This window comes from Colius striatus, chromosome 1, assembly GCF_028858725.1.
Source record: "Colius striatus isolate bColStr4 chromosome 1, bColStr4.1.hap1, whole genome shotgun sequence".
Taxonomy (NCBI): Eukaryota; Metazoa; Chordata; class Aves; order Coliiformes; family Coliidae; genus Colius; species Colius striatus.
This window is the reverse complement of record NC_084759.1, coordinates 24,559,318-24,581,556: the sequence shown is the minus strand read 5'-3', so window position 1 is coordinate 24,581,556 and position 22,239 is coordinate 24,559,318. Positions and strand designations below refer to the sequence as shown.

Sequence of the window (22,239 nt, the reverse complement as noted above, 5' to 3'; positions counted from 1 at the left end):
AAGTTTCAAGTATTGTGACACATTCTGCAGTAGTACAATAAACTAAATTAACTGGTGTTTCTTGGTACCACTCTCATTCATAAAATTCCATACCCTGTCAAAACTCTCTTGAGACACGTTACCTCATTCACTTGCTTCTAAACTGTTGTGTGGAGGAGAAGCTCCTTAACATTGCAAAACACATGAACAAACTGTACTCTTCCAGATTTTCTCCCTTCCTATAGATGAAATGGTGTATAGGAAGGGACAGGGTGGCAAAGGGGAAGTTGGTTTTGTGTTTTTTTCCTTCCACTGGTAAATGTAAAAACGTTTCCTGAATAAGGATACAATCAATCTACATTGAAAAGTGATGAGTTGTTTTTCTTTCTTTTATGACCCTCCTTAATTCAAGTTTAATTTCTTCAGGGATGCCTGTATAAATCTCTGCTACTCAATAATTTGCCCTTCAGGGAGGGGCAGGTTGGAGCTGTTTCGTGTGTTTGTGTACGTACACATCCACAATCCAGCACACACATTACTTCTCTCAAGAACAAATATGGAGTTATAATTTTTCTCCTTGGTTTTTTTTGTTTGTTTATTTCTTCCAGTTTATGTTGTCTGTGAACAAAAAATGTGCTGTCCAAGTTATTTTTTTCAGTTAGATTTTTAACCTACATCTTCTCTATGCCCCTTGTCAGAATGGCTTACATTTGTCTCAAGTTTGTGAAGTTCAGTTCTGCTGGGTACTGGTACTGAGCAAACCTATATAAACTAGTCCTTAAGTATGGCAGTTGACTTCATAAGGAAATAGTTTTCATAAAGGGATAGCATATACATCTGACTTTGGAGAGGAAAGTGTAACTAGACAGTTTGGTGTGGCTCTTCCCTGATATTGTTCCATCACATGTAATTGCAAAAAATGTGCTACTTGCTTCAAAATATTTATTAAAATTCTCTATGGAAAAAAAAATGTCACCAACAGAGTAATTATTTTAAGACTGCTGCTGATCTTTAGATCTGTTGAGGTGTGCTGCTTTCATACGAAAATGTGAAAGTTCTTACTTTCAGAGGTACAGGACAAATGTTTTCTATCGCTTATAAAATCATAAAATCATTTAGGTTGAGAGAACTTTAAGATCATAGAGTCCAACTATAAACCTAACACTGTCAAATCCACCTCTAATCATAGAATGGAACATCATAGAATGGAACATCATAGAATGGAACATCATAGAATGGAACATCATAGAATGGTAGGGTTGGAAGGGACCTTTAGAGATTATCTAGTCCAATCCCCCTGCTCAAGCAGGTTCACCTAGATCAGGTCACATAGGAACATGTCCAGGTGGGTCTTGAAGACCTCCAAGGAAGGAGACTCCACAACCCCTCTGGGCAGCCTGTGCCAGGGCTCCATCACCTGAACAGTGAAATAGTTTTTTCTCATGTTTAAGTGGAACTTTTTGGGTTCCAGCTTCATCCCATTACCCCTTGTCCTGTTGCTAACTACAATAGAAAAAAGGGATGTCCCAAACTCCTGACACCCACCCTTTAGATATTTGTAAATGTTAATAAGATTCCCCCCTCAATCTCCTCTAGGTTAAACAGCCCCAGTTCCTGCAGCCTTTCCTCATATGAAAGATGTTTCAGTCCCAAAAACTATAAGAAAACAAGCACTAAACCATGTCCCTAAGTGCCGTGACTACATGTCTTTTAAATACCTCCAGGGATGTTGACTCAGCCACTTCCCTTAATAAACCTATTGCAGTGTATGACAATCCTTTCTGCCTAGTCCAGAGTGTGTCTTCACCTGCCTCTTTGAAGACTAGAGAATGTGCAGTAATGTATTTCATTGAAGTAATTTAACAGTTGACATGCTAATAAATCTTCTTACACTTTGGGACACAGTCTGTAATGTGAGAAGAATGTATGCTACTTGCATCTTTTGGCTCTTTGCTAAGGTGACAATGCCTCTAACTCTTACAAGCTATCTAAATACCCCAACAGTTGAAGTAATAAAAACACTTCTGAGAGAGCTGGGTAAGTTTCTTACACTTCTGTGAAGTGAACTTGGTCTGAATTCAGATCTTTCTTGTTCAGTGTCTGTTAAAGAGAACTCAGATTCCTCATATCCTGTTTTATATTCCTGGGTTTCCCTATAGTCGACTTAAAATTTATTGTAACTATGTTAGAGCACCATAGTAGAGAGAATTTTACAGACAATATTTGGTACACTAACCCTTCAAGCTATAGAGCTTTTTTACTTTTTAAATTCTTCAGAGAAGCTATATGCAGTAGTATTTGTCAGGGTGAGTGAGTTTGTGGTGGAAAATAGTGTTGGTGCCTAATGTGATACACTGGAGAAACTTCTTATAAGCACTGTGTAGCTCAGAAACTATTTCACTATTGCATTAAAACTAATGGAATCTCTGTGGAATTTATTTGTTTTCATAGCAGGTAAAGTATTAAGGTATTAAACTAAAGGAAATCAGGGAACTGTTCAGTTGAGATGCATTTTTTTTCCCTCCTATAATTCACAATAACCAACTCATGTGCAGCATTTCTCCAGAGCGACTGCTTTCCTTTAATGTCACTGGTTTTACACACCTGACAGTCTTGGTGATAATTGCCAGTGAAAATACTGGTTTTCACAGTTCACTGAATAGCTGAGTCTGAGTACAGTTGTATTGCTGATTTCTCTGATATGCAAAAAACATCAAGAGGTTGCATTTTCTTTTAAACTTATTAATATCCTTAGTTCTGGTCTAGTTTCCCATGGAAAGAAAGTGTATAGACTACTTATTTCAGTTCTTACCTAATACATTTTGAATCTGTGGGTCTGCTTAAGTCAAACTTGAAAGAGCAATAGCAATTTTGAAGCAGTTCTAATGGCTTTATGGGATTTTATGGCTGAGTAAAATAGGCTCAGGTTGATGCCCTTAGTGCTGCAAGCAGTTTGTCCCTTGCGGATATGAGGCAGCCAGGACTCTTGTTGCTGATACCATGTTTGGCAGTCAACAGCTGATGAGTAAATGAATGTTTACTGCCTAACTGTACCTCTGTGGAGGTGTCATGGTGAGTTGGAGAGCACTGAGGTTAATATGGCAGGGGGAGAATCCATCTTGTGCTTGTCAATGGGAACTTGACTCAATGAGTCTGTGTCTCTGAGCAAATGTACTCAGATTCTCTTTGTCACTCTCTTGAGTGTGTCATGCTGAGGAGTTAAGTTACCTGGCAAGGCAGCTGAATGTACTGGTTTTCTCTTTGAAGAGAGGACTTCCTGTTGTATTGGTTTCCTTTCCTGGGAAATGCAGCATTGCCTTGTTCACTGGCAGAAGTGTATGCCTTGAGTGTGCTCTCCACAATTGCACATACACAAAGTATAAATACCATTAAAACGCATTCAGGAGATGGCTGTTTCTGGTATCTCTCTAATTACTAAAGAAGATAAAATACTTTCTACTAATAAATATTTATTAACGAATAAGAAATGAATAAGAATCTTGAATATACATTCCTTAACACAAGTGAGCTATGATACACGCAATTGTTCTGCCTTTTCATTGCGAGAATGCTTGCTTTATCTCACTTGCAGACATTCCAGGCACACCCTTCAACAGTTGTTTTGTGCCTTTTTTCCTCAGCGCTCTTCCCTGAAGGAGAAAAGACTGGCTGAAATGGGAAGTGTTCCTCTTTGACTGCGGTATAAATCTTCAGGTATACTTGCCAACTTGAACCAAAGGGAGAAGGGTGCTGCTCACTGCTGACGCAATGACACGTCAACAATTTTACACAAATAATAAAAATTACAACTAGGAATTTAGGGATTTTTTTGTTGTTGAGGCTTTTTTTCTGTTTTTTGGGTTTTTTTTTAATGGTGGGAATACCATACAATTAGTACAGAATATACCCACTCTATTTAGTTGCCTTTATAGTTGCTTTGTTTCAGAGTTTTCATAAATTAGTCTTGCCTGTTTCTGTGGCAACTCAGTTGTCTGCATCGGTTGCCAAGGAACAGCTTCTGCTGCACAAAGGACAGGGACACTGCTACAGAGTGATTTCATTCTTGGCACTAATCAGCAGTGGAGGCGAAAGCTTGATATTGGATGAAGTATGGCCTCCATATTGACCGCTGACAGGAGCTTCAGTATTTTTTTTTTAAGTGTAATTGAAGTATTGGCTGCTCTTTGTAATTTGGCCATCATAAACCTCCTGTTATACACAGCTACAGTGGAAAGGTGTAATCGTTGCATAGACGTTAAGCACTGGAAATGCATGTTTTCAGAGCAGTTTAACCAACCATACAATAAATCGTGTTTTTCTCTTGGTAAAAAAATGAGTTCGTTTTACAGTGCAAAATCCAAATTCTTTGATTTTTAGAGAACAATTAAATGTTTTATTTTTACATATTCCAGCAAAGACAGGATTAAAAGTGAGCACTATTAGAATGGCTCTTGGAGACGTGACTCCCAAGGATCTGTAGAAGTCTGAAAGTATTTTCTAATTTGGCCTCTGGAAAAACTACAATCTGGATTCCCATCTGATCTTTCTTTTAAGAAGTACAAACTGACACCTGTCATCAGTTCATCAGTTTCCTAAAATGAATGCAGATAGAGGGAGCATATTGTGAGTCATGATTCTGCGTTAGTGTAAAACTTTATTTTTGAGGCTGCCTTGCAGACGTCAGTTCTGTGGCTGTGAATTTCTGAGTACACAGTCTCAAAGTAGCGAATGAGCTTATTTGGAATTTGTAACAAATTAATACACATATTTTCAATTAAGAATATTAATTTGCTTTTTAGCTTTGTAATGGGGATGGAGTATTGTACACCACACATAGACATACTAATAAGGTCTGTTCAGTGACAGTGAAGGAGTGAGAGAATTGAACTCTTCTTTAGAGGCTGGTGTAGACACAGAAATGATATCTTTTGATGTTAGTATAGATAAGCTATAGATCTGTAGCTCAGATATAGTCTACCTCCTCTCATTGATTCTCTGGTGAAATGCCATTGCTATATAATGTTAAAGGAGTGCTACTCATTAGTGTTTTTTGAGCCAATTAGTATTTGGAATAGGTGCAAGGAGGGTGAAGTGAGCATTATTTAATACAGAAGAGTTCATTATATTTAGAAATGCGGATACTCCTGTGGAAGAGAAAAGTTATTGCATAATATTATCTGCCCACAGGTGTGTAAGAGAAGAAGCCAAGAATAGTTCTTTTCTCTTGTAGCTGAAATGCTTGGAGGAGTTGGCAATGTGGCTGACAGAGTACGAGAAGAAACTGAGTGGTTAGAAATTCAACATCATCTCTAGTTCCATGGCTTTGGCAACCTGTGGCCAATTGACTATCTTTCACAGGTACTGAGCAGGGCATAGCTTCTTAGGGTAACTGTGGGCAAAAATCATGGTTATTACTTTGTGAACACTTTATAGAGCCCTTTGTCTCCCTAGTACTACCCCTGGATATGTACACTGGCATGCCACAGGCTAACTCCCAGGAGTTCTTTTGTACTTGATTTAGCTAAATTTAGAAATACGTTGGCCTCAGAAAACTGAAGTTCAGTCTCTGAAGCAAGTCAGTGTCTCTGCATGCTGTTCCCACCATGGTGGATTACTGAGTGAAGTGCAGTTTTATCTCTGACTGTTGTTATCACCTTTATTACCAAATTATTTTTAAAATTTTATTTCTAGTGTAAGTAGAGAAGTGCTCACACCTTTCTTGTGTTGTTGCAGTAAAAAGTAGTCTGTTATTTGATAGTGAGGATGTTTGTAAGGAAAGGTATAGTGCGGTCAGAACAGATAAACCTACTGCAAATCAGAGTGAGCAATAACTTGACTTAGGTTAATGTTTGAAAAGCTAGATACAATATTTCAAACATCGTATTACACCTTAAGCAAACCAGCTGCATTTTCTAAGTTAGGAATAAAGTGGTGAGTACGGTGATGGTATTTCATAATGCAAAATAGAGAACTCTCAACCTCTTTTTGCTCCTAGTTAACTGTAGTCTGAAAACTTTGAACTAAGAAGACAGAATACACTGGAAAATACAGGACCAAGTTACCTATCTTTTAAGGAATGCTATAAACAGCAGCCTGTCCTTTGGAGCTGCTCTCTTTCAGATACTATTTTCCATGATACAAGACCTACAATGTTCTTTAAAAACTGGTTGGGGATTATTAAATGAGGAACATCAAATTCTCTTTCTGTATAAGACATTTAAAATAACTTGCAGTTGCCCAAATAGCTTTATAACTCACTTGAGGCATGATTTACTTAAAAATTATATGAATCAATTATGTAGTAAAACATGCTTAATGTAAAAGCTATATAGCACAGACTGATAAAGCCAGGCAACTAGGTTAAGTATTTGACCTAAACTTGTCCTTTTGAACCAGATACAGGGGAGCACTTGGGCTGTAGGCTGTGTAGATACTCTGATCTGTTCCAATGTTCTTTTCTCCTACCAGAGAAGTTGATTAGAGACCATGTGATCGCTGTTTAAATATTTATTTAAAAAAGTGTCTTATAAATACCATTTACAAGGGAGAAAAAGGATATCGCAATACAATTGAGTGCTACTTCCTGAGTTATTATTAGCCCTTTATTTAAATGAGATCGGTCATCCAGCTTGTGTAGAACCTGGCCAAACTAAGGATTTTTTTTCCTTTCTCTTATATAACAGACTTTAAAATCCTGATTTGATACAGAAAATCCATGCAAATATTTTATATAAAGTGCATGTCCTATATTCCACCTCTCTTTACTGCCTACCCTGCCAAAATTAAATAAACTGCAGAATGAATATAAATTTCTTAAAAAGTCTTTATTTTTGCTAGCTTTATAATGGCTGAAAAGAGTGTATCCTAGAAGGGAGTTTGAATGAAGAAACTCTTTATTGCCCAGGTTGGTGCAGCTTCGATGACATGGGCTTGCTCTATAACTTGCTTGCCTGGTGTGCTTGTGTTGGCAGGGTTTGCTTCCCAGCGTGGCTGTGGCTCTGCAGCTGTCATCACAAAAGCTGCATCAGCCAGCCCCATCCTGCATACTCCTCCCAGCCTTTGGTACTTGCTTCTCTGTTTTTAATCTGTTCTCTGGTTTTAATCCTGGATAGGACAATATCTGGTTGTGTTTAGTAGTCTTGCGTTTCTAATAATTCAGTTTCATAGAAAGAAAATAGTTTTAAAGTGTTTGTGCTACCTAAAGTGCTTTAAGGTGTTTGTAGCTTGCAGTCATCCCAGTCCGAGCTAAAGACCGGTCTTTTTTTACAGTGCCTCCAAAGTATCTGGAAAGAGAGACACTAAATTTAACCATGACTATTTCACAGCACATATTAAAATTAACAAAAGTAAAGCATAGCTCCAACCATGTGTTGGAGCTGGGCTGTCAGAAAATTCTGTAATCATACTAATACTTCCTTAAGGAAGCAGTTCAGTTGACCAAGCAAATAATTTCCTATAAATCTCTTTGGGAAGATTTCCCTATAAGAATATTTCAGAAGAATGTTATCATAGAATTGAGACTTTTCTGAAATATCACTAAAAACTAACAGGTGATTGCTTTTAGTATGTTGTCAGCACTTGCTGTCTAAATAGAGATCTAACTAAATGTACCATTGAAACATAGTTACTCTGACACTATGTTACTGTTTATTTAGTAAAGACCTTGACATCAGCTGTGTGATGTGGGTAAGTCTAAATAGGTTACTGACCCTCTGTACCTTTGAACAATTAGTCCAGTCAAGCCTTGTGTTAGAAAAAGATATAATATTATGTTTGCATATAAATAACCAAAATGCTGCCAAAAAAAAAACCAGTCCCAATTTGTTCTGCTCCTGCAAAGGCACTCTCCACTTGAGGTTCTACACCCCATCTTTAGTCATCTCTTGGCTCCATAGCTGCTCCAATTTTTTGGAAAAACTGTTTTTTCTGTTCTTGGTTTTATTCCCTCAGACTACCTCTTCAAAAATTAGGTGAACAAAGTGCACAGCTCCTGCATTTTTGCATGAGTTGCTGAAAGTCTCATGAGCCGTCCTTAGATTTATTTATTTTTACCATTTTTACTTGGTGAGAGTCTATTTTGTGTGCTGCCTTCTTATTTAAAGTTCTGCAAAGGTGTGTTGAACTTCTTTAGATATTCTGTATAGAAGGACCTTGAGGGTGAGGGAGTGCTGGAACAGGCTGCCCAGGTGAGTTGTTGAGTCTCCTTCTCTGGAGAAATTCAAGACCTACCTGGATGATTTCCTGTGTGACCTACTCTAGGTGGTCCTGCTTTGAGAGGGGGGTTGAACTAGATGATCTTTTGAGGTCCCTTCCAACCCTTGAGATTCTGTGATTCTGTGACCTTTTATAAGCTCCTTAAATCTGGCCTGACCAATGAATGCATATAGGCAAGACTTGCTGGTTTTAAGTGTCACATAGTGAATGTTGATGTTCCTTTACCCTATTACTTATTTTCCTGCCATTATAAACAGCATCTAGAAGCTAGATTGCCTTAAATTAGACTTCTTATTCTGATTAACAGGGACAATTTATGGTAAATGAGGATGCTCTTGGCAAGGTAAGGAACAGGAGTACATACATTTATTTCCTTACTATAATAAACTGGTGCAGTTTTTGCCTCTGGGACTCCTTTTTTATGTTTTCCTTGTATACATTGTGAGGCCTTAATGGCTTTGGCTCATTAGTCATACAAGTTACTTCAGTGACATTTTAAATGTTCACACAAGGAGAATATACTTCTCAGGGTTCAGAGTTGGCTTAGAGGTATTGTCTAGGTTAGTTTAACTTCTAGGATTTATTAAAGCCAATGTAACAGGAAAAGCTTCAGGGTAGGATATCATACTGCTGTGTTTAATCACCCAAGGTGGAACTTCTAGATTGCCCACAAACCTGCTGCTTTGGCTAGGGAAGCAGTAGATGATATTGATAGTTTTTTTTCCTTCTTTGAAAGGGAGCAGAGAAGGGTCATAGTAATCACAAGCTTTGAGATACTTGCTTTCTTTTGAACATGCACAGGCTTGGCTACATTTTCACTGCAGTGGCAAGAGCCCATCCTGTGATTTGAAAGTGAAATTATGTTTATTGTTCACAGCAATTTTTAAGGAGAAATCTCATGTGTGTTTTAGGCAAAATGCTCCTGTTTCTGATTCACCCTTGTTTCTTAAGTTGATAGATTTTTTTTTTTTAATTGTGCTTTTAAGTCTGGGGAGGAAGACAGCCTGGTACACCGTGGCTTAGTTTGCTCAAGTTTAGCAGCAGCAGGATAGTCCCAGGGGCTATGCCGGGCAGCCTGCATGGGTGCGGCTGCTTGTTGCATCTTAATAAGTGCAGCTGAAAGAGCTGAAGCCAACTGCAGGGAGTTTTGGGGGATGAGTTTTGGGCTCTGTTCACCATCAGCAAATGACAGTGGTGGCTCAGATTGAGAAGTCCAATGTTGAAGGGTGATGGACAGCAGGACATTCTGAGCAACCTGAACATCCTTTAACAAGATGTTTACAGCTGCCTCTGGTGTTTTAGTCATCTTTAAGAGACGTTTTTCTCTAGCTTCAGTGAGTTGAGTTGCCTGGGTTATGTGTGTGTCTTTAGAATTTGGGTTGGTCGTCTTTTTTTTTTAATTGGTTTATTTTCTTGGTTGCTGATACTAGAAAGTGAGAGCATTTTAATCTGTTGATTTGTGTACTGAATGTTAATCATCATGTTTCTACATTAAATTGAACAGTGGTTTTACCTAGAGAAGATCTCTTTACAATAATTCAGCCTTGCTTTGCCTTTGATCTGTGCAGCAAACCACAATGTTTCTTTTCATTGCTTTCTCATGATTGCGGTACAATATTTTGAGAATTCTTCTGCTGTGAATCATTATTTGGCAGGTACACGGAGAACTGCAAGATCTATCGGAAAACTGACAACTTTTCCCCATCCTGCTTGATCTTGGCCGTATTGCAGAACAGTGATCCAGTCTTGTACTTCTGACTTTTGAGACGTGTCATATCTTAGACAAGCTTTTAATCTTGGTTTTAGGCTTACTGTCAGAAAAAATTACTTGGATTGAATAAAGTGTCTGTGCAATGTATTAAACTATAATGTTTCTCATTATGGTCCTCAGGCACAATTTCAGGACAAGAAGCTTCATCTAATAACTGACTTTCTCAGCATTCAAACTAGCAACTATACCAATCTCTTTATCCCAAGCACTTGAAATGAAAGACCTAATGATCACAATCAGCTTAAAAATGGGTGTGCTTATTTTAAAAATAAAAAAATACTCAAACTTCCACTTCTTTCCCGTGATACCCTCTTTCTTTTTTTCCCCTACCAGATAGTCTTCCAGACTTTCAGCTGGAGTTAGTTAACAGTTCCTTGGAACTGCACACTGTATGCTGAAGTCTAAATTGATTAAGTATTGCATAATCGTCTGAAACCAGAGGTGGGCACTTCAGGGAAATTACAAAATATTGCTTGATTCCCGATTAAAAGTGTGCATTGACAATGGGAAGCAGTTAGATTCCCCCCAGTCCAAGCCAGAAATATGATGTGGAAAACAAAGCATCCTGGATATGCAGTGCAAAGATGAAAACCATATGTAATAGAGCAGTGCCTTGAAATAATTTTGAGAACATGTGAGACTGCAGTAGAGCTTAAAATGTGTGTAAGTAAACACAGTGTGTTCTTCTTTCTCCTGCTGGTAGATTACCCCTTGATGCCATTTCACTCTATAAAGCAATTTGCAGTTTTACAAGGCTTCTTTGTCTCTTGGTCCAAATAATTATTTTCTTTTGACTTTATTTCTGAGCTTATTCCCTGTTCCCAAGACTTCTAAAATTTTTTTCCCTAGAGCAAGAAAGTTAGTGTCCAGTCAGAAGCAAGCCTTTGGACATGACAGAGGTCTTTGAAGTTATAACTTTAGGATCCACCAGAAGCAAACACTAGTCAGGCAACAAATCTGTAAACAGATTTGGTGGCAAATGCAGGAGACATCAGACCTTCTAGTTAGTGGCTGTAAACTCTGCTGAGAGGCAGTGTGGAATTTGTGAGATTCCTGCAGCTACTTTTCAGAAACATCTCTACTCTCTTGGCAAGATTTTTAAAAGTGTTTATGTGTACTTAGCTGCCTGCAGCTAGTATTGCTTTGAAAGCCTTATTAGGTGATTAACAGCATCATTAGCCACCTAGATTCCTTTTAAACTGTTTGTCTGTGCCAGAAGAATCACAAATTTTGCTGGGATGGGTCTTTTAAATTTACTTTTAATACTCAGGTTTCTCAGGCTGTTCTAAGGCTAATGTAATGTCAGGTAGAAAGTATATATAAGCAAAACTAGGCATTGTTTTGGGAGCTATATGATATGTTGTTTTTTTCAGGATATACTTCAAAGAGAAACTTGGGAAAGTATAGGATCTGCAAGTCTCAAAAGAGATTGTCAATTAATTGTTTCAGTGAACTTTATAAAGGCTTCCTTTCAGAGAAGCAAGTAAAGAAAGCCAGTAGAAAAATGGACTGACCTTGGGGTTTCAGTTCAGTTCCTGCTTGTGCTTCAAACATTCTGAATGACAGACAGTATATCCATCACACTTTATTTTTGTAATAGGGTCAGGGGACATTGCTAATCCTCTGCTTAACAGTCTCACCATAGCAAGTGATTCCAAATCTTAGTAACAACCTGGTATAATAGAACTAAGAGATTTTTCAAAAAACAACCCATAGGGCTCAGCAAAAGGACCTAAGGTAGACACCTGACTTCATGGTGGTATCCCATTGGTGCCATTGTTCCCATTGGCTTCCCATTCTACCTAGCAATTCCTGAAATAACCCAAAGTCTTCTTGATTTTTGCCTCAGAAGCATAGGTCCCTAAGCAGTCTAAACACTCCCTGCACTCCACCTGGACCGAAGCTTCTCTACTAACCGGCTCTGTCTGGGTGGATGCATTGACCTTCACCTGGGTTTTGTCCACCTGAGCCTTGGCTTTAGTCCTTAGGCGAGTGCTCACCATTTTGCTAGGTTGAAGCTGAAGCTGGGGCATTTCTGACTTCTGTTTCTATAAACAGGCCGTGGGGTTCTTCCTTGCCTGTCCTCCCTGATCACCCTGCCTGCGCGAACTGCTGTGCAAACTGCCGTGGCAGCTTCTCAGCTCTGGTGCTTACCTTCTCAGCTTTCCTCCCCAGCCTCAACTCAAGCACTACCTGGGCACTTCAGATTCTCTACTAGACAAACTGCCTCAACCTTTAGGAGAGGATATAGCAGTGAATCACTTTATATTTTTTTCCAACGTACCTTAAGATCTGTAATTCATCCCTAACCGTGACCATTTAACATTGACCATTGAAGAGAGGTAAGCTGGAGAAACTTTTTAATGTGGGACATGAAGGATAACAAAAAAAGGATTCTACAAATATGGCAGTTGCAGAGAAAGTTCAGGGAATCATAGAACGGTAGGGGTTGGAAGGGACTTCTAGAGATTGTCTAGTCCAACCACCCTGCTAAAGCAGGTGCTCCTAGGTCAGGTCACACAGTAACACTTCCAGGTGGGTTTTGAAGACCTCCAGAGAAGGAGACTCCACACCTTCCCAATGCAGCCTGTTCATGTTCTGTCACCCACACAGTAAAATAGTTTTTTCTTATGTTTAAATGGAACTTTTATGTTCCAGCTTTTTTTCTATTACCCTTTGTCCTGTCACCAGATGGAGGCAAGCAGCCAATGACAGGTAACACACAAATGACTGAAATACTCTTCTACTTGCTATCACTTGGCAGACAAAGCTTATTTTCTAGCAAAATGGTTTTGGAGGGAGAGGAGCAGTCAGCAACTGGGGAGCAGAAGTGTAAGAGTTACTTCCCTAAGAGGTTTGATGAACCTAATTTGATGAACATGCAAGGCTCATCAAAGGACACAAAAATTAGTTTGAAGCAAAGTAGTAAGGGATATGGCTCATTTCAGAAAATGAAAAACATTTTCACTAGGAGGGTAGTATAGCACTAGAGCAGTTTATTCAGAGGTTCTGTAATACTCATCCCTAGACGTTTTTGGAGCTTGACCCGATGGAAGGCATCAGGATGGAATGGCAGGCTAGACTAAAGATTCCCAGATGTCATTTCCAAGGAAACATCTACAGTTCTGTGAATGCTTACTAATTTTGTGTTTTGTTGCATCTATTCCTTATTTTTATTGGCCTGTTAGGCCAATTATTCTTAGCCCAGCTTCTGTCATGAACTGGTTACAAATGATAGTTAGCCATTCATAGCCTACGGTCGATGTGTCAGACCACATTCCTCAGGGAGGAGCTTGCTTTTGAATGTCAGGTACATGACAGCTACTCATTTTGAGTCCTGTGTATTTGCCATTTAACAACTTACCCATGTAGAGGTTTGATAGTCTTTAGATATTCTTATGTATGCTTTGCAAATCACAGCTGTTGATGCTTCCTCATTATCATGCTTGGGACTAATGTTCTTACTGGGATTAGTATTCCTCAGGAGACCTCAGTGTTCTGCAATGTGTTTTCTGATGGAAGAATATGTAAGATTTGTGCAGGTGTGTGAAGTAAAACTTTATTGAACATGGATCAAGTAAAACAGGAGACAGCACATTGTCGCTCTGGTGCTCTGTCATGCATAAATTCTTAGATTGCTTTCAAAGGCTTCTAATGAAACTCCAATCTTGTATCTGTTTTGGAAACTATCTTAGAAACAGCAACAGCCCTGTGTCTGAAAATCATGAAATTAACTATTTCATAGTCAGTGCAAATTTTACTTCTAGATAGATGAATTTCTGGCATTTGGTATCAAAGTAAAATATGTGTAAAGTAGACCTTTTTCATGTGACCTCTTGGCATAGTACAGTCATATAAAAATAGGGAAATTCATATACATCTTGTACAATATACTTTATAAAGATTGTTTGAATTGGACATGTAAGAGTGAGTTTCTGCACTGATACCATTTTTAGTGTATTGTAGAAGTATTGCCATTTTTATTTCTATTTAAATAATGTACATGTGTATTTACATGTAGGAAACAGCATACACAGGTGGTAGTCTACCTCTTTTTATTTTTCAAATCATTCTGTGACTTTGTGTAGCTATCTTCAGTCCTCTGCCAGAACTATTTCAAACAAGTCTCTTGGACTACCTGTTTGTTGGTTAATACTGTGTCAGTTTCTAGATCTGGAACATTCTATGATTCTGTGATTAAATAGTTATTGCATCTTGTTTCATGCTATCCTTGGGGCCCTTCAGCATATTCTAATTTTTGTGCTTATCTTTAACTAGATATTTTCCTATTCTTCTCTACTTCAGAGCAGCAATGGTAGTACTACAAATGTAGTAGAGACTTGCCTGTTTTTTAAACTCAGGCTGCTTTATAGGATGCTAATGTTCAATGTCATTGAGAGACGGGATTTTTTTATTACCAGTTCAAGTGAGCATGGTACAATTTCATCCAGATGAAATCTCCAGAGTTTTTCTGTCAACATGGAGCAGCGTCCTAGAAAGCTGTTTCCTGTTTGGCTGGGGTTCTATTAGCAGCACTGCCAAAAGATACAATTGTGTTTCCCCTTGCCTCTTCTGTGCAAATGTCAGGACTTGGAAGATAGCTGATTGGGATCCTAAAAGCACTAATCCTAGTACAAACTGGGGGATGAGGAGGAAGTGCTTGCTACAGCTGGCCAGAGGTGGAAGGGTAGGATGTGACTAGCCACATGACAACAACAATAACGTGGTTTGACTGGAGTTGCTGTTGGTGAAACCACATCCAAGCAGATAACTTGAATGTTTGAGGTAAGTTCATTTCAGAAGCCTGTTATTTGGGCAAATTCAAGAGAATTTTCACAGGGATTTGAAAAGTCATGAACCTGGCTGTAGCTTCCTAACCAAATGGCAAGTTTGTGCTCCAGATTGTGGAACTATAAAAACTTTTCACCGAAACGAGCATTCACAGATTTTTTTAATGTGAAGAAATCTCTTTGTGTCAGAGCTCTAGTTAATGAGTCTTTGCACATCAGGGTGATGCAAAACTAGCATTAAAAGTTTTACTCCAGATATGTAATATCTTGCTAAAAGCATGTTAACATCATTGTTCCACCTAAAAAGGGGAAACAAAGGGAAAAAAAAAGTAGAGTCATCTCTGTATTTGGTTGGGCTCAACGATCTTAAAAGTCTTTTCCAACCATAATAATTATATGATTTTATGGAGGGGAAAGCAGACTTTGCCTACTTGGGAAGAGATATGCCTACAACTCCATTCCCTTCAACTACAACTTCTGAGGGGGAGTGTTCCCATGTGACTGATAATGCTCAGCATATGGTGAAGTCATGTGGGGTTTGCTTCTTGGTTTCCTTTCATCAGTCTTCAGAAATTATCGGCTTGTTCATCTATTTGCCACTTTGTGCCTCAGGGGAGAGGACTTCAATTTAGAGATACTGCTTACATGACCAAAGTAAATAAAGGTTATTCAGCAGCCTCTGTTTGCTAACTGCATGCCCTTTTCTGCTTCTGAAATGAAGATGATGTGCTAGGTAAAACATTCTATTGAGTAGAAAATGATGATGTCTTGGCAGCAGGAAAGTTACATGAAGATGGGCATAATTGTGATCTTGTCTCTAGATAAAGCAGGGTTTAAGTGATGAACAAGGAGGAAATGTCTTCCATGGCTTCACAGAAATCCCTTGTGGAAAGTTCTTAACTTGTTTGCATTTAATGGTGCTTAAAGCTCAGGGAATTTGCAACCCATTGGAATAATTCTTTCTGCTTAGATGGGAAAGCAAGTGCCTACCTTGAGCCACATAGCTGACAAGATCAATGTGGTGTGCTTCAAGTGACAAGTAACTATAGGCATACACTGTCAGGACTTCCACATGAACAGTTGCTTTCATTATTTACTTTTTATCCTACTTGTTCACCTCTGACTGTTACTGCAATACATTGGGATTTTAAGGCCATATAAAAATGGTGCTAATGTAGGTGATTGAAAAAATCTATTGTATGTGGCCTTTCAGGATAAAACCAGCTTGATCTGATATAATAACAAGAGTTAATGGCAAAATACTTCAGAAGTTGTAGCCTTTCCTGCCCATGATAGGGGGATTGGAACTAGATGATCTTTGAGATCTCTTCCAACAAAACCATTCTGTGATCAGATTCTGTGATCTGCTAGCATCATTTTTATTTAGATGTTTTAGTTTTCCCAGAGGTATAAAAGACTGTTTGGCTTTGTTTTTAAACTTTGGATGTTTTACAGAGCTGGATTTTGTGGCTCTGTGCGGGATGTTTTAGCTTTGAGGTTGAGAGTAATGGTTGTTTTTATGATTGTTTTAAAGATGCAGAGTAAAAAAAAGTCACTTCACTGTTCAGTTTTATGAAAACAAATCTTTAAGTAAATTTCACCTTGTTCTATTCTGAAAGTAAGAAAAGACAAAGCAAAAGGGAAGGTTAGCTTTCTGCGCTTGATAAACTTGGAGTGTAACCAAACAGCCATTGAAGACTTTTCAGTGGTTGTCTGTAGCCTGCTTTGTCCTTATAGCCTCACTAGTAAATGGCAGCGAGCTCCTATGCAGCCTCCCCCCTCCCAGGAGTCGTTTCTGTATATTTCTTTATTTCTATGAGGAGATATGTTCAATAGCTCATCCCTTCACTTCTCTGTGAAATTTCGGTGAAGCCAGTGATTTTAAATATGGTGGAGATAAAAATAGGTGGTTTGCAGTACAGTGTGTTTGCATAATGCCTGTTTCCTTCCGAGATCAGATTGATTGAGAGTTTTATTTTTTTCTTTCCTGTTTTTATCTAATTACTTGAAAACCTCCAGATTCAAGTGCATTTGGCATTTAGTATAAGGTTGTAGTCTAGATCTGACTTTTTATTGGAATAGTCTAGCTGATGTCTTAGAATCTGCTTTTTGGCTATACTGACATGTTATGACCTGATGTATGGTTTAGTGTTCTGGCACTGCTTTCTAAATTAGAAATGTCTGTGGACATGCTGTCATTGCTCTTGAAAAGGAGGGACAATTGCATGCTGTTGAGAAGCATGAGTTTCTAATGGGTTTTGGTATTATGAAATCCTCACTTTTCCTTGCTGTCTTCAGATTATTTATTACTTTTGAAAATGTTTTTCTGTTTCTAATACTACTTATGGCCCAAAACGTGTGTTACCAAATATTTTGGTGTCTTTGAAATTCAAACCAAAAAGTAGACATGTTTTCCTATGTGAGTGAGCAGGACCAGTTAATGCAGAACCAGAGGAGTAATTCTAGGAATCTTATTGGCCAAGGATAAGGTATGATACATACAACTATGTGTGTCTGCAAGTACTATATATGACAACCAGAAAAAGTTCTTACAAGATAAGAGCTCTAACTACCATTTTTTCAGTACACTCACAATATAAGAAGTTCAGAAAAAAATGTTGTATTAGGGCCCAAATGTTGGAGCTCTAATTTGCTGTCACGTTTTCTGCTCTTTATAGATTTGTGTCTTTCTTTGGAGTATGTTGAACTTTGAAATTATATTTTTTGGATGTGGACAGTCTGTGACACCCTCCAAAACTGGAATGTGAAGAAGGACATGGCCAAGAGAGCATAATTCTTATTTCCTGGGTTATGTTTTCTAAAGATGATTCCTGTTTGCTTTTGGGTAATGATACTATTTCTGTAGAGAAACTAATCAAATAAGAGCAATCAGTTACTTCGATGTATAGCAGAGTTGAGTAAGTCTTAGGTAATTTTATTAATGCTCTGTGCTGATCTGCTGTTGTGGTTCACCACCTTTCAGTAGAAACTCCAGGGGTAAAGGGCAGTGACACAGCTGTGACAGACCAGCTCAGATGGGAGTGTCAGTTCTCAGGGTATCTGCTCTCCCTTCTATAGGAGCTGGCAGAAGGCTGATGCATCTGCTTGTCCTGTTAGCAGCTGCCCTTCTGGGTCGGGAGCTTTTTTAATACAGAGCTCCAGTGACTGTAGCCTTTGTGAAGTGTTACCTGAGCTGGTAAACCATAAGGGTTACTACTTGTGTGTATATATGGTAATGAAACACAAAGGATAGGGGGGGAGGAGGGGCAGGGAATTGAAACTAGTTCACGTGCTGCTGTCTAATTCTTAAATAAGGTGTGTCATTTCTACTAATGTTGAGTGCTTTTTGTGTTTCTACTTACTGGATTTCTGTAGCACTGAGGTGGAGCCCTTAGCAAATTGCTCAGGATGTCATAATATGTCTGTCCTGTAATATCACCAACTGTACTCTGACATCTCAGCAGTACCTAAGGAGTCTGCAAATATGTAGAAAATGCATTTCAGTTGAAAGAAAGCAATCTTTTTCCAGCTGTAAAAGCGAAGACATTGGGAATGGGGTACTGTCTGAGTTTGGCATTCAGTTGATGTACTTTTGGTGCAGCCTCACACCTGGCTATGGCAGACTAAGTCTTTCAGTCCTTGGCAAGAGAGAAAGGACTGTTTGGAGCAGGAATTAACCAAAGTGCCATTATTTTTTCTGAATTTTGGAATAGAATTTATTATTTTGTTTTGAGTATTGATATTTTCAAATCAGAAAGGGGGAAATTAAAGTGGTAATGAATAGTATTGTCTGCCACATAAGAGGGTGAAAAGAAAGGATCCTCTGAATTAGAGGGGGCAGAAGAAACGTATACAAGTGCTGCAATGGAAGAAAGAGTTTGTGGTTTTGACAAACAGATGGGAGAAGAGGATCAGTTAATGGTGAAACAGTGAAGTTCAGGAATAGTGAAACAATAAAGGAATTGAGAAAAAACTTTCTTGAAGAATGATATCAGTGAAGAAGGGTACTGAGAAGTTACAGCTGTGTGTAGTGTTTGGCTGAGACAAGAAGAAACGGAAAGGAACAAAAGATAGGGTCCAGATAGAGTCCAGAGCTGGATCAAGCTCATTATTTGTTGGATGACTAAGTCAATCCTTGCTGATGCTTAGAATGATCCAGAAGGGGGAAAGTACCCACTTTCACCCAATAAAAGAGTAGTTCTATTTTGATTGAAGGTCATCTTTCCCTCTCATCACTAGACTTATCTTTTCCCTTTGGAAAGATAACCTCAGTTCAATATAAAATCAATAACATGCTATATCCGATGAGAACATTCTCATTGAAGAGGAACAGTTCCTACAGTGTCTTGCCACTCACCATAGGAATGATCATTGAAGCTACTCCTTTATAAGCATGCTTCATAAGAAGAGGCTGTTGAAAACTTGTGTTCTGATTATTTTCCCCTTCCTTCGTAACTCTCTGACAAACTTCTATGTAATGTCAGGGTTTTTTCTTTTAATCTGATAATTTCTAATGTTCCTTAAAGCATGGGATAGTGGCTAGATATCATTGAATTAAAAACAGAAACTCCCCACATAAAGTTCTGAATCTATGCTTTGTTTTGGGATGTGGCTTGGTTTGCTTATTGAGGTGAAATTACTGATTTAGGGGTGTATGATAGTGATAGCAGCAGTTAGCAAGTTTGTTGATTTACTTTTCTGTCTAATTTCTTTTTTCTAAACCAGAAACAAGTTTGTTTAATTCTGCCATATATATTCCCATATGTTTTCACATACACTTTATTTGCACTTGATCCTTTATAGTGGTTAATGACCTGGAATTTTTATGAAACTATGGATGTATTTATACAGTGTGGAGATCATTAAGAATTTAAATTCATCTCCTAGGACCTGTAGGCTGAGGACTGACATTTGTCAGAGGCCTAAGAAGAATGCGAACAGGAATTAAAGCAGCTCAGCCCTGAATAGGAAGGGAGTGAGCCATGCACAGCTATGAGCTTTTATCTTCTGGTGAGATTCAGTTGTCTTAATTCAGATGTTTGGAGCTTAGCTTCCTCTTTTTAAGCTAATTGTCTAGATTATTGTAATAGCCAGTGAAAAGACGTAGGCATTTCTAAAGCATGACTCATGTGATCCTTTGTAACATGAGGTGAACTGGACTTGTAAGAGAGTATTTGAAATGAAGCTTGTGGTAACTAGAGTACACGTAGATGTTTGCATCATGGAAAGTCACAGCTAGGGCAGAACATCACCATGGTGCTGGAGGACATGCCTGGCACTGGACACTGCTAGAAATAGAAGGGAGAGAAAGGGACTGGGATTATCTGCTACCTGGGAATCTGCCTCCAAAACCATACTGTAACACAGCTGTTAGGGGAGCATAGCCTATCTGAAAAGTGGTTGATTTCCAGTTTTGAGGGTGTTTGGTTTATTTTTTTTAATTGCACTTCAGAGCCAGGGAGTTACATAAGAACCATATCAGCACACCCACAGCAGCAGGGTGGTGACACGGTTACAGGGTGAGAAGAGCAAACTGAGGATGCTGTTTGCCCAGGAATTTTAAACAAATGGGCTGTTCAGAGGTGTTTAATTTTAGTCTTGACAGCTCTCATTTTTCTGTCATTAATTTTGTGGTAGTCATTTTCTGTCTTGAAAATGTGACTTCAGAAGTGTTGCAGATTTGTGTGAGAATCTGTACTGCTTTTTTTCTTCTAAGCTGCTAGATATTATGCTTTGGAAGAAATTCTAGAAATACAGTTCACAGCATTTTATCCACATACTGTTTTTTGTTAACTGTTTTAAAATCTTTGTGGTAGTTTAAGTGTGGCTGGGTGCCAGGTGCCCACCAAAGCCATTCCGTCACTCTCCTTCCTAAACTGGACCGGGTAGAGAAAAATATATAACAGAAGGCTTGTAGGTCAAGATAAGGACAGGGAGATCATTCAGCAATTACCATCACAGGTAAAGTTGACTCAATTTGGGAAAAATTGATTTGATTTATTGTCAATCAAAACTGACTAGGGAAATAAGAAATAAAAAACTGAATCTCGAACACCTCCCCCCATTCTTCCTTCTTCTTGAGTTTCTACCTCCTCCCTGCCAGCAGTGCAGGGGGATGAAGAGTGGAGATTACAGTCAGTTCATCACAGATGGTCTTTACTGCTGTTTCCTCTTAGGGAGAGGCCTCCTCACACTTCCCGCTGCTACTACAGTGTGGGGTCTCTCCCATGGGAGATAGTCCTCCACAAACTTCTCCAACGTGAGTCCTTCCCATGGGCTACAGTTCTTTATAAATTGCTCCAGCATGGATTTCATACATAGGGGAAAAAATCCTTCAGGAAGGAAATGCTCCAGCCTTGGTCCTCCACATGGTCACAAGTCCTGACTACAAGCGTAGTCATAGAATCATAGAATGGTAGGAGTTGGAAGGGATCTTTAGATATCATCTAGTCCAACTCCCCTGCAGAAGCAGATTCACCTAGATCAGGTCGCAAGTGTGAACTTCTCTCTGTCCACAGATTCACAGTTCCTACCAGGAACTTGGTCCAGCGTGGCAGAAGCAGATTCACCTAGATCAGGTCGCAAGTGTGAACTTCTCTCTGTCCACAGATTCACAGTTCCTACCAGGAACCTGGTCCAGCGTGGCTTTCCCTTGGGCACATCCACCCACTCCGATGTGGGGCCCTCCCTGAGCTAGGAGTGGATCTCTGTTCCCCTGTGTCCTCCATGGACTGCAGAAGCACAGCTGCCTCACCACAGGCTGCAGGGGAATCTCTGCTCCAGACCTGGAACACCCCCTCCCTTCCTTCTTATCTGACCCTGGTGTCTCCACAAAGCTGTTATTGTCCCATTCTCACTCCCTCCTCCTGCAGTTTTTAGCGCTTGCTCAGCAGCTTCTTCCCCTTCTCAAACATGTTAACCACAGAGATGTTACTTCCATCACTAATTGACTTGGCCTTGGTCAGTGATGCATCTATCTTAGAGCCAACTGGCACTGGCCCTGTCAGATAGAGGGGAAGCTTCTGGCAGTTTTTCACAGAAGCCACACCTGTAGCTCCTCTGCTGCCAAAATTTGTTCACACAAGCCCACTACATGCTTCCATTTGCTTTTTACCTTAGGACATTTTGGGAAACATTTGTGGATTTTTGTCATATTGATTTGACAGTGTTGCAAGGACTTTTTAGTTTAATTACTTAGGCAGAAGTAAAACGAGTAGTTTGATTTTTTTTTAATTTTTTTTTCCCCCATGTGTATTGCTTTTGAGCTCAGAACTGAGTATAACAGAAGAAAATACATATAGTAGATGACTTGCATTTTTTTGGTACCATAAAAAGAAACTGGAAAAGTTTTATCTTTTAATGGAAAAACAGCAGCTAGTAGGGTGTAGGTTATTTCAGAGTTTCGGTTTTTGTTTGCTGTGACTGTATGTGTCTCAGAAGAGTAATTGACAACAAGAGAATTAGATTTCCTGGTAATTTTTCTGC

The 22,239-nt window shown here is 39.0% G+C and overlaps 1 protein-coding gene across 2 annotated transcripts in view; it reads left to right on the top strand.

Annotated features, from left to right (window-relative positions):
• The window catches only part of DCLK1 (doublecortin like kinase 1), a 253,678-nt gene that overhangs the window by 31,573 nt on the left and 199,866 nt on the right, over positions 1-22,239 (top strand). The gene's annotated exons all lie outside the window — the stretch shown is intronic.